The 12,803-nt window shown below is 50.0% G+C and overlaps 1 protein-coding gene across 2 annotated transcripts in view; it reads right to left on the bottom strand.

Moving 5' to 3' along the window:
* Window positions 1–12,803, bottom strand: part of LOC115126056 (sodium-dependent phosphate transporter 2-like) — a 195,322-nt gene that overhangs the window by 136,520 nt on the left and 45,999 nt on the right. The gene's annotated exons all lie outside the window — the stretch shown is intronic.

Genomic DNA, 12,803 nt, shown 5'->3' with positions numbered 1-12,803 from the left:
TGCCCTCTCTCTCCTCTCTCTCCAGCAGACTAACAGTCAGGTCCATAATTATTGGCACCCTCATGCCCTCTCTCTCTCCTCCCTCTGCAGCAGACTAACAGTCAGGTCCATAATTATTGGCACCCTCATGCCCTCTCTCTCCTCCCTCTCCAGCAGACTAACAGTCAGGTCCATAATTATTGGCACCCTCATGCCCTCTCTCTCCAGCAAACTAACAGTCATGTCCATAATTATTGGCACCCTCATGCCCTCTCTCTCCTCCCTCTCCAGCAGACTAACAGTCAGGTCCATAATTATTGGCACCCTCATGCCCTCTCTCTCCTCCCTCTACAGCAGACTTACAGTCAGGTCCATAATTATTTCCAGTCGGAAATTACTGCAATTGAATTTGCAACAATGGAAAATTATAGTAGTCATTGAGCATAGATGGAACACCTGGTAATGTCCTCCCTGTCCTCCCTGTCCTCGCTGTCCTCCTCCCTGTCCACCCTGTCCTCCTGTCCTCCCTGTCCACCCTGTCATAACTGTCCTCCCTGTCCACCAGCATACTGTTGTGTTCAGCTCATAACTGTCCTCCCTGTCCACCCTGTCCTCCCTGTCCACCGGCATACTGTTGTGTTCAGCTCATAACTGTCCTCCCTGTCCACCCTGTCCTCCCTGTCCTCCCTGTCCACCGGCATACTGTTGTGTTCAGCTCATAACTGTCCACCCTGTCCTCCCTGTCCACCCTGTCCTCCCTGTCCACCGGCATACTGTTGTGTTCAGCTCATAACTGTCCTCCCTGTCCACCGGCATACTGTTGTGTTCAGCTCATAACTGTCCTCCCTGTCCACCCTGTCCTCCCTGTCCTCCCTGTCCACCCTGTCCTCCCTGTCCTCCCTGTCCACCGGCATACTGTTGTGTTCAGCTCATAACTGTCCACCCTGTCCTCCCTGTCCACCCTGTCCTCCCTGTCCACCCTGTCCTCCCTGTCCACCGGCATACTGTTGTGTTCAGCTCATAACTGTCCTCCCTGTCCACCCTGTCCTCCCTGTCCACCCTGTCATCCCTGTCCACCGGCATACTGTTGTGTTCAGCTCATAACTGTCCTCCCTGTCCACCAGCATACTGTTGTGTTCAGCTCATAACTGTCCTCCCTGTCCACCGGCATACTGTTGTGTTCAACTCATAACTGTCCTCCCTGTCCTCCCTGTCCACCCTGTCCTCCCTGTCCACCCTGTCCTCGCTGTCCTCCCTGTCCTCCTCCCTGTCCTCCCTGTCCTCCCTGTCCACCCGGTCCTCCCTGTCCTCCCTGTCCACCCTGTCCTCCTCCCTGTCCACCCTGTCCTCGCTGTCCACCCTGTCCTCCTCCCTGTTCTCCCTGTCCTCGCTGTCCACCCTGTCCTCTGTCCTCGCTGTCCTCCCTGTCCTCCTCCCTGACCTCCCTGTCCTCGCTGTCCTCCTCCCTGTCCACCCTGTCCACCCTGTCCTCCCTGTCCTCCTCCCTGTCCACCCTGTCCTCCTCCCTGTCCACCCTGTCCTCCCTGTCCTCGCTGTCCACCCTGTCCTCCTCCCTGTCCTCGCTGTCCTCGCTGTCCACCCTGTCCTCCCTGTCCTCGCTGTCCTCGCTGTCCACCCTGTCCTCCCTGTCCACCCTGTCCTCCCTGTCCACCCTGTCCACCCTGTCCTCCCTGTCCTCCTCCCTGTCCACCCTGTCCTCCCTGTCCTCCTCCCTGTCCACCCTGTCCTCCTCCCTGTCCACCCTGTCCTCCTCCCTGTCCACCCTGTCCTCCCTGTCCACCCTGTCCTCCTCCCTGTCCACCCTGTCCTCCTCCCTGTCCACCCTGTCCTCCCTGTCCTCGCTGTCCTCCCTGTCCACCCTGTCCTCCTCCCTGTCCACCTCCCTGTCCACCCTGTCCTCCTCCCTGTCCACCCTGTCCTCCCTGTCCACCCTGTCCTCCTCCCTGTCCACCCTGTCCTCCTCCCTGTCCATCCTGTCCTCCTCCCTGTTCACCCTGTCCACCCTGTCCTCCCTGTCCTCGCTGTCCTCCCTGTCCACCCTGTCCTCCTCCCTGTCCACCCTGTCCTCCTCCCTGTCCACCCTGTCCTCCCTGTCCTCCCTGTCCTCCTCCCTGTCCACCCTGTCCTCCTCCCTGTCCATCCTGTCCTCCTCCCTGTTCACCCTGTCCTCCTCCCTGTTCACCCTGTCCTCCTCCCTGTTCACCCTGTCCTCCCTGTCCACCGGCATACTGTTGTGTTCAGCTCATAACTGTCCTCCCTGTCCACCCTGTCCTCCCTGTCCACCCTGTCCTCCCTGTCCACCGGCATACTGTTGTGTTCAGCTCATAACTGTCCTCCCTGTCCACCCTGTCCTCCCTGTCCACCCTGTCCTCCCTGTCCACCGGCATACTGTTGTGTTCAGCTCATAACTGTTCTCCCTGTCCACCCTGTCCACCCTGTCCTCCCTGTCCACCCTGTCCTCCTTGTCCACCCTGTCCTCCCTGTCCACCGGCATACTGTTGTGTTCAGCTCATAACTGTCCTCCCTGTCCACCGGCATACTGTTGTGTTCAGCTCATAACTGTCCACCCTGTCCACCAGCATACTGTTGTGTTCAGCTCATAACTGTCCTCCCTGTCCACCAGCATACTGTTGTGTTCAGCTCATAACTGTCCTCCCTGTCCACCCTGTCCACCGGCATACTGTTGTGTTCAGCTCATAACTGTCCTCCCTGTCCACCGGCATACTGTTGTGTTCAGCTCATAACTGTCCTCCCTGTCCACCCTGTCCTCCCTGTCCACCCTGTCCTCCCTGTCCTCCCTGTCCACCGGCATACTGTTGTGTTCTGCTCATAACTGTCCTCCCTGTCCACCCTGTCCTCCCTGTCCACCCTGTCCTCCCTGTCCTCCCTGTCCACCGGCATACTGTTGTGTTCAGCTCATAACTGTCCTCCCTGTCCACCCTGTCCTCCCTGTCCTCCCTGTCCACCGGCATACTGTTGTGTTCAGCTCATAACTGTCCTCCCTGTCCACCCTGTCCACCCTGTCCTCCCTGTCCACCCTGTCCTCCCTGTCCTCCCTGTCCACCGGCATACTGTTGTGTTCAGCTCATAACTGTCCTCCCTGTCCACCAGCATACTGTTGTGTTCAGCTCATAACTGTCCTCCCTGTCCACCCTGTCCACCCTGTCCTCGCTGTCCTCCCTCCCTGTCCTCCCTGTCCACCCGGTCCTCCCTGTCCTCCCTGTCCACCCTGTCCTCCTCCCTGTCCACCCTGTCCTCCCTGTCCTCGCTGTCCACCCTGTCCTCCTCCCTGTCCTCCCTGTCCTCGCTGTCCTCGCTGTCCACCCTGTCCTCGCTGTCCTCGCTGTCCTCCCTGTCCTCCTCCCTGACCTCCCTGTCCTCGCTGTCCTCGCTGTCCTCCTCCCTGTCCACCCTGTCCACCCTGTCCTCCTCCCTGTCCACCCTGTCCTCCTCCCTGTCCTCCCTGTCCTCGCTGTCCACCCTGTCCTCGCTGTCCTCGCTGTCCTCCCTGTCCTCGCTGTCCTCCCTGTCCTCCCTGTCCACCCTGTCCTCGCTGTCCTCCCTGTCCTCCTCCCTGTCCACCCTGTCCTCCTCCCTGTCCACCCTGTCCTCCCTGTCCTCGCTGTCCTCCCTGTCCACCCTGTCCTCCTCCCTGTCCACCTCCCTGTCCACCCTGTCCACCCTGTCCTCCTCCCTGTCCACCCTGTCCTCCCTGTCCACCCTGTCCTCCTCCCTGTCCACCCTGTCCTCCTCCCTGTCCATCCTGTCCTCCTCCCTGTTCACCCTGTCCTCCTCCCTGTTCACCCTGTCCTTCCTGTCCACCGGCATACTGTTGTGTTCAGCTCATAACTGTCCTCCCTGTCCACCCTGTCCACCCTGTCCTCCCTGTCCACCCTGTCCTCCCTGTCCACCGGCATACTGTTGTGTTCAGCTCATAACTGTCCTCCCTGTCCACCCTGTCCTCCCTGTCCACCCTGTTCTCCCTGTCCACCCTGTCCTCCCTGTCCACCGGCATACTGTTGTGTTCAGCTCATAACTGTCCTCCCTGTCCACCGGCATACTGTTGTGTTCAGCTCATAACTGTCCTCCCTGTCCACCCTGTCCTCCCTGTCCACCGGCATACTGTTGTGTTCAACTCATAACTGTCCACCCTGTCCACCGGCATACTGTTGTGAGCTGAACATAACTGTCCACCCCCTCTTTCTGTCATCTGGATGTCAAAACAAAACTGAAGAGTCTGTGTCTCTCTCTCTCTCTGTATCTCTCTCTCTCTCTCTCTCTGTCTGTCTCTGTCTCTGTCTGTCTCTGTCTCTCTCTCTGTCTCTGTCTGTCTCTCTCTGTCTCTCTCTGTCTCTCTCTGTCTCTCTCACTCACTCACTCGACAACATTTGGTCAGTCAGCCCTGGCCAGGCCGAATCTGAACCAATCACAGACGTCGATGTTTGGACAGTACAGTAGAGCACACTAGAGTAGAATACAGTATAATGTATTGTACTTTCATGTACTGTACATACAGTTGGAGTCATTAAAACTCGTTTTAATTTCTTAATAAGCTTCTGGTACGTTACCTGACATAATTTGAATCAATTGGAGGTGTACCGGTGGATGTATTTCAAGGTCTACTTTCAAACTCAGTGCCTCTTTGCTTGACATCATGGGAAAATCCAAAGAAATCAGACAAGACCTCAGAAAAAACATTGTAGACCTCCACAAGTCTGGGTCATCCTTGGGAGCAATTTCCAAACGCCTGAAGGTTCATCCGTACAAATATAAATGTTGTGGGCAGAACTGAAAAAGTGTGTGCGAGCGAGGAGGCCTACAAACCTGACTCTGTTACACCAGCTCTGTCAGGAGGAATGGGCCGAAATTCACCCAACTTATTGTGGGAAGCTTGTGGAAGGCTACCTGAAATGTTTGACCCAAGTTTAATAATTTTAAGGCAATGCTACCAAATACTAATTGAGTGGTTGTAAACTTTTGACCCACTGGGAATGTGATGAAAGAAATAAAATCTTAAATAAATCCTTCTCTCCACTATTATTCAGACATTTCACATTCTTAAAATAAAGTGGTGATCCTAACTTTTTTTTTTACTAGGATTAAATGTCAGGAATTGTGAACAACTGAGTTTAAATGTATTTGGCTAAGGTGTAAGTAAACTTCCGACTTCAACTGTATCTACTTTACAGAACTGAATTCTAATTTATTCTACTCAGAATCAAATCTTATTTGTCACATGCATGTCAACAACAGGTGTAGACTAAACAGCGAAATGCTTACTTACCAACAATGTAACAATGTGTATACAGTACCAGTCAAATGTTTGGATACATCTACTCATTCAGGGTTTTTCTTTATTTATTTGTACTATTTTCTACATTGTAGAATAATAGTGAAGACATCAACACTATGAAATAACACATATGGAATCATGTAGTAACCAAAATTGTTTAAACAAATCAAAGTATATTTTATATATTTGAGATTCTTCCAAGTAGCCACCCTTTTGCCTTGATGACAGCTTTGTACACTCTTGGCATTCTCTCAACCAGCTTCATGAGGTAGTCACCTGGAATGCATTTAAATTAACAGGTGTTGTCACACCCTGACCTTATCTTTGTTTTCTTTATTATTTTGGTTAGGTCAGGGTGTGACAAGGGTGGTTTGTTTAGTTTTTGTATTGTCTAGGGTTTTTTGTATGTCTAGGGGTTTTTGTATTGTCTAGGGGTTTTTGTATTGTCTAGGGGTTTTTGTATTGTCTAGGGGTTTTTGTATGTCTAGGGGTTTTTCTAGACTAGGTCAGGGCGTGACAGTCCGGTACCTCCAACGACGGGCCACAGTCCGGATCCTTCAGCGACGGTCCCCGGCGTCCAGAACCAGAACCGCCACCGAGGTTAGATGCCAGACCCAGACCCTCCCATATAGGTTTAGGGCAGGAGTCCGCAAACCTTAGTTTTTGTTTTTTATGTGGTTATATGTCTATGGTTGCCTAGATTGAGAACCAATCAGAGGCAGCTGTTTATCGTCGTCTCTGATTGGGGACTATATTTAGGTAGCCATATTCCTTGGGTATTTTGTGGGTTGTTATTCTATGTTTAGTTGCCTGTTTGCACTAGTCATATAGCTTCACGGTTCATTTTGTTGTTTTGTATAGTTTTGTTCAGTGTTCGTTCTTTCATTAATAGTGCCTTGGTCTCATCGTTACGACGAACGTGACAGGTGTGCCTTGTTAAAAGTTCATATGTGGAATTTCTTTCCTTCTTAATGCGTTTGAGCCAATCAGTTGTGTTGTGACAAGGTAGGGTTGGTATACAGTAGATAGCCCTATTTATTAAAAGACAAAGTCCATACTATGGCAAGAACAGCTCAAATAAGCAAAGAGAAATGACAGTCCATCATTACTTTCAGTCAATCTGGAAAGTTTAAAGAACTTGAAACATTTTCAAGTGCAGTTGCAAAAAACCATCAAGCGCTAGGATTAAACTGGCTCTCATGTGGGCTGCCACAGAAAAGGAAGACCCGGAGTTACCTCTGCTGCAGAGGATAAGTTCATTAGAGTTAACTGTCTCTCATGAGGACCGCCACAGGAAAGGAAGACCCGGAGTTACCTCTGCTGCAGAGGATAAGTTCATTAGAGTTAACTGGCTCTCATGAGGACCGCCACAGAAAAGGAAGACCCGGAGTTACCTCTGCTGCAGAGGATAAGTTCATTAGAGTTAACTGTCTCTCATGTGGACCGCCACAGGAAAGGAAGACCCGGAGTTACCTCTGCTGCAGAGGATAAGTTCATTAGAGTTAACTGGCTCTCATGAGGACCGCCACAGAAAAGGAAGACCCGGAGTTACCTCTGCTGCAGAGGATAAGTTCATTAGAGTTAACTGCACCTCAGATTGCAGCCAAAATAATTGCTTCAGAGTTCAACTAACAGACACATCTCAACATCAACTGTTCAGAGGAGACTGCGTGAATCAGGCCTTCAAGGTCAAATTGCTACAAAGAAACCACTACTAAAGGACACCAATAAGAAGAAGAGACTTGCTTGGGACAAGAAACACGAGCAATGGACATTAGACCGGTGGAAATCGGTCCTTGGGTCTGATGAGTCCACATTTGACATTTTTGGTTCCGACCGCCGTGTCTTTGTGAAACTCAGAGTAGGTGAACGGATGATCTCTGCATGTGTGGTTCCCACCGTGAAGCATGGAGGAGGAGGTGTGATGGTGTTTTGCTGGTGACACTGTCAGTGATTTATTTAGAATTCAGGGCACACTTAACCAGCATGGCTACCACAGCATTCTGCAGTGATACGCCATCCCATCTGGTTTCCACTTAGTGGGACTATCATTTGTTTTTCAACAGGAAAATGAACCAACACACACCTCCAGGCTATGTAAGGGCTATTTGACCAAGAAGGAGAGTTATGGAGTGCTGCATCAGATGACTTGGCCTCCACAATCACCTGACCTCAACCCAATTGAAATGTTTGGGATGAGTTGGACTGCAGAGTGAAGGAAAAACAGCCAACACGTGCTCAGCATATGTGGGAACTCCTTCAAGACTGTTGGAAAGCATTCCAGGTGAATCTGGTTGAGAAAATGACCATGTGCAAAGCTGTCATCAAGACAAAGGGTGGCTAATTTGAATAATCTAAAATAAACACTTTTTTGGTTACTACATGATTCCATATGTGTTATTTCATACTTTTGATATCTTCACTATTATTCTACAATGTAGAAAATAGTTTTTTTTTAAATAAAGAAAAACTCTTGGATGAGTATGTGTGTGCAGACTTTTTGAGGTAACTGTATGAAACTCCATCACTGAACCAACACCGGCGAGTGATTTAATTTAATATGGTGATATTATCGTCTCGTACCTGGCTGTTTCCAGCCCTAACTAACACACAGACTAGCCGTCACACAGCAGAAGCTCTTCTGAAATCACAGACACCTGCTCTGTTTAGAATAGAAAACGGAACACATTCGCAGCTCGCTGGCAGAATGAGGGAGAGAAAATCACCACCGTACGAATACCGAATGTCAAGGAAAAAGGTGTGTTTACTTTGTCAGCCAATAAGATGAGTAGATCTAACAAACAGGAAATGCACTAGCCTATGACAATCCACTATCCCCCATAATACAAAATGTGACCTATGCTATTGGTCAACTTGTCCATCTGTACAATAAGTAAATATTCCAAAATATACTCTGGGACAGTGTATGAAATAACACAGAATAAGAGTGAACCACACTGGGTTAAATATTTCTCACACACTTGAGGCGCAGGGAGAGATGGATGGAGGGAGGGAGGGGGAGAGAAGCAGCTAGTTTCCCTGTTGCTTTTCACCCTCTCCCTCTGGCACAATCAGTCCTTTCAAAGAGGAGCTGAACAGTATGTCTTTATCTCCTCTCCTCGTTTTTTTATACTCAGGCAGGCAGACACCAGGTCTCACAACAAAACGAGACACAAGGATCGCTCTCCAAGCTGATCTAGGACAGGCTGTTAAGAGTTATGCGATCTAAAAAGGCAGAGTGATGCCAGAGCACTGTTCGCTCCGGGCTGATCTAGGACCTGCCTTTAGGAACAGAAGTCAGATTATACGCTCCTATATGCCTGACGACTAAAATCATTAACACAGCCATAGCAAGCAACCATTATACTGTTTACCAGTGGTCACCAACCGGTGGATCGCGATTGACTAGTCAATCTTCACCGCATTCCTAATTGATCACCAAACATTTCTGTAGAAAAGTCAAAGAACAAATAAAGGATTTTGCTCCTTTCAAATTGTGTTCTAGTGTCGGCGGTAGGTGCCCTCGATTCAGAAGCCCTGTCGGCGGTAGGTGCCCTTGATTCAGAAGCCCTGCCGGCGGTAGGTGCCCTCGATTCAGAAGCCCTGCCGGCGGTAGGTGCCCTCGATTCAGAAGCCCTGTCGGCGGTAGGTGCCCTCGATTCAGAAGCCCTGTCGGCGGTAGGTGCCCTCGATTCAGAAGCCCTGTCGGCGGTAGGTGCCCTCGATTCAGAAGCCCTGCCGGCGGTAGGTGCCCTCGATTCAGAAGCCCTGCCGGCGGTAGGTGCCCTCGATTCAGATGCCCTGCCGGCGGTAGGTGCCCTCGATTCAGATGCCCTGCCGGCGGTAGGTGCCCTCGATTCAGATGCCCTGCCGGCGGTAGGTGCCCCGGTCAGGTGCCCGGTAGGTGCCGATTCAGAAGCCCTGTCGGCGGTAGGTGCCCTCGATTCAGAAGCCCTGTCGGCGGTAGGTGCCTCGATTCAGAAGCCCTGCCGGCGGAGGTGCCCCCTAGAAGCCCTGCCGGCGGTAGGTGCCCTCGATTCAGAAGCCCTGCCGGCGGTAGGTGCCCTCGATTAGGAAGCCCTGTCGGCGGTAGGTGCCCTCGATTCAGAAGCCCTGTCGGCGGTAGGTGCCCTCGATTAGGAAGCCCTGTCGACGGTAGGTGCCCTCGATTCAGAAGCCCTGTCGGCGGTAGGTGCCCTCGATTCAGAAGCCCTGCCGGCGGTAGGTGCCCTCGATTAGGAAGCCCTGCCGGCGGTAGGTGCCCTCGATTCAGAAGCCCTGCCGGCGGTAGATGCCCTCGATTAGGAAGCCCTGTCGGCGGTAGGTGCCCTCGATTCAGAAGCCCTGTCGGCGGTAGGTGCCCTCGATTCAGAAGCCCTGCCGGCGGTAGGTGCCCTCGATTAGGAAGCCCTGTTGCCAGAAGGTGCACTTGATTAATGCCAAGAGTGTGCAAAGCAGTGATCAAGGGCAAAGGGTGGCTATTTTGAAGAATCTCAAATATAAAATATATTTTGATTTGTTTAACACTTTTTTGGTTACTATATGATTCCATATGTGTTATTTCATAGTTGTGATGTCTTCACTATTATTCTACAATGTATAAAGTAGTAAAAATAAAGAAAAACCCTGGAATGAGTAGGTGTGTCCAAACTTTTGACAGGTACTGTATATTCAGACCCTTTTTTAATCCCGTTTTCTACCCAATTGGTAGTTACAGTCTTGTCTCATCGCTGTAACTCCCGTTCGGACTCGGGAGAGGCGAAGGTCGAGAGCCGTGCGTCCTCCGAACACAACCCGAAGCCGCACTGCTTCTTGACACAACGCCCACTTAACCACTGGAAGCCAGGCGCACCAATGTGTCGGAGGAAACACCGTACACCTGGCGACCGTGTCAGCGTGCACTGTGCCGGCACGCCACAAGAGTCACCAGTGCGCGATGGGACAAGGATATTCCTGCCAGCCAAACCCTCTCCTTACCCGGACAACACTGGACCAATTGTGTGCCGCCCCATGTTTCTCCCAATCGCGGCCGGCTACGACAGAGCCCAGAATCTCTAGTGGCTAGTACTGCGATGCAATGACTTAGACCACTGCGCCACTCGGGAGGCGTATTCAGACCCTTTACTCAGTACTATGCGGCCGGCTACGACAGAACCCAGAATCTCTAGTGGCTAGTACTGCGATGCAATGACTTAGACCACTGCGCCACTCGGGAGGCGTATTCAGACCCTTTACTCAGTACTATGTTGACGAATCTTTGGCAATGATTACAGCTTCAAGTCTTCTTGGGTATGACGCTACAAGCTTGGCCCACCTGTATTTGGGGATTTTGTCCCATTATTCTCTGCAGATCCTCTCAAGCTCTGTCAGGTTGGATGGGGAGCGTCGCTGCCCAGCTATTTTCAGGTCTCTCCAGAGATGTTCGATCGGGTTAAAGTCCGGGCCACTCAAGCACATTGAGACTTGTCCTGAAGCCACTCCTCTGTTGTATTGGCTGTGTGCTTAGGGTCGTTGTCCTGTTGGAAGGTGAACCTTCGCCCCAGTCTGAGGTCCTGAGTGCTTAGGGTCATTGTCCTGTTGGAAGGTGAACCTTCGCCCCAGTCTGAGGTCCTGAGTGCTTAGGGTCGTTGTCCTGTTGGAAGGTGAACCTTCGTCCCAGTCTGAGGTCCTGAGTGCTTAGGGTTGTTGTCCTGTTGGAAGGTGAACCTTCGCCCCAGTCTGAGGTCCTGAGTGCTCTGGAGCAGGTTTTCATCAAGGATCTCTGTATTTTGCTCTGTTCATTTTTTTCCTCAAACCTGACTAGTCTCTCAGTCCCTGCCACTGAAAAACATCCCCACAGCATGATGCTGCCACCAACATGCTTCACCGCAGGGATGGTGCCAGGTTTTCTCCAGATGTGACGCTTGGCATTCAGTGTCTGAATACTTACGTACGTGAGGTATTTGTTTTAATTTTTGTATAAAAAGGTGCAAACATTTTTTTTTTAACTTGTTTTGCTTTGTCATTATGCGGTATTATTATTATTATTGTGTAGATTGGGGGGAAAAAATGTAATTTAATCCATTTTAGAATAAGGTGAGTGAAAGGGTCTGAATGAATACATTCCGAATGTAAATAGAATCATGTTTCCTGTAAATAGAATCATGTTTGCTGTAAATAGAATCATGTTTCCTGTAAATAGAATCATGTTTGCTGTAAATAGAATCATGTTTCCTGCAAATAGAATCATGTTTCCTGCAAATAGAATCATGTTTCCTGCTAATAGAATCATGTTTCCTGCAAATAGAATCATGTTTCCTGTAAATAGAATCATGTTTCCTGTAAATAGAATCATGTTTCCTGTAAATAGAATCATGTTTCCTGTAAATAGAATCATGTTTCCTGTAAATAGAATCATGTTTGCTGTAAATAGAATCATGTTTGCAAATAGAATCATGTTTCCTGCAAATAGAATCATGTTTCCTAAAGGGATTTTAAGGCCACTCAGCGTGACCTGGATTACTTGTTACGTAAAAAAAAAAAAAATCAGATGATAGAACGAAGATTAATATTCAGATTTAATTTATCCAGACCAGGTTCTAGCTGGGTTTTAATGATGTGTGTGTGTGTGTGTGTGTGTGTGTGTGTGTGTCGCAGAAGGTTTGACTGTGAGGACTAGTCTTTGTGACAGGTGGTCTGCCTGTGTTCCGGTAACATGGGGAGGAGAGGAAGAGGAGGAGGGGGAGAGGAGAGGGGAGAGGAAGAGGGGGAGAGGAGGAGGGGGAGAGGAGGAGAGGGGAGGGGGAGGGGAGGGGAGGAGGAAGAAAGGGAGCAGGGGAAGTAGAGGGGCGAGGAGGGGGGACAGCGAGGGAAGAGGATTTTACAGGAGGTCAACTCATAATCCTGAAGGGTCAATTAATTTCCTCAGAAATATCAGCAAGTCATCATCTGGCCACACCAGTAGAAGGCACAACAGAGACAAACCCTGTGTCATGTTGTTACTCCTCTTATGACCCACAATGAAAGACAAATCTCACCCGCCATTACATCACTACTGCCTGACCTCTCAGTGTGTGTGTGTGTGTGTGTGTGTGTGTGTGTGTGTGTGTGTGTGTGTGTGTGAGCGAGCGAGCGACTACTTTATCCTATCAGACCTGCTACACTGATTATGCCATTATTACAGAGTGAGCCACAAGTGACGGTATTCCAGTCCAACAGACCCAGATACTAATATTAACACACTGTTTGCCATCCTATACAGCACGGTTCCAGCATGGTGGATGAGTAACCAGGCCTCCGTACAGCCCGGTACAGCCCGGTTCGGCTCAGCCTGATTTGGCGTTAGATTTACGTAAAGTTTTATCGTCACGTGCACAAGTACGGTGAAATGCCTTCCTTTGCTTGCTCTTTTCCCAACAATATCAGTAGTATATCAATAAAATACAAAGTAGAACAAAAAAAAGACCAGAAATATAAATAATGAGGAAGTTATATTCTGTACAGGATCAGTGTCAATACCAAATGTACAATG

Source organism: Oncorhynchus nerka, linkage group LG27 (assembly GCF_034236695.1).
Source record: "Oncorhynchus nerka isolate Pitt River linkage group LG27, Oner_Uvic_2.0, whole genome shotgun sequence".
Classification (NCBI taxonomy): domain Eukaryota; kingdom Metazoa; phylum Chordata; class Actinopteri; order Salmoniformes; family Salmonidae; genus Oncorhynchus; species Oncorhynchus nerka.
The sequence above is the reverse complement of the archived record's forward strand: the minus strand, read 5'-3'. Positions and strand labels throughout refer to the sequence as shown.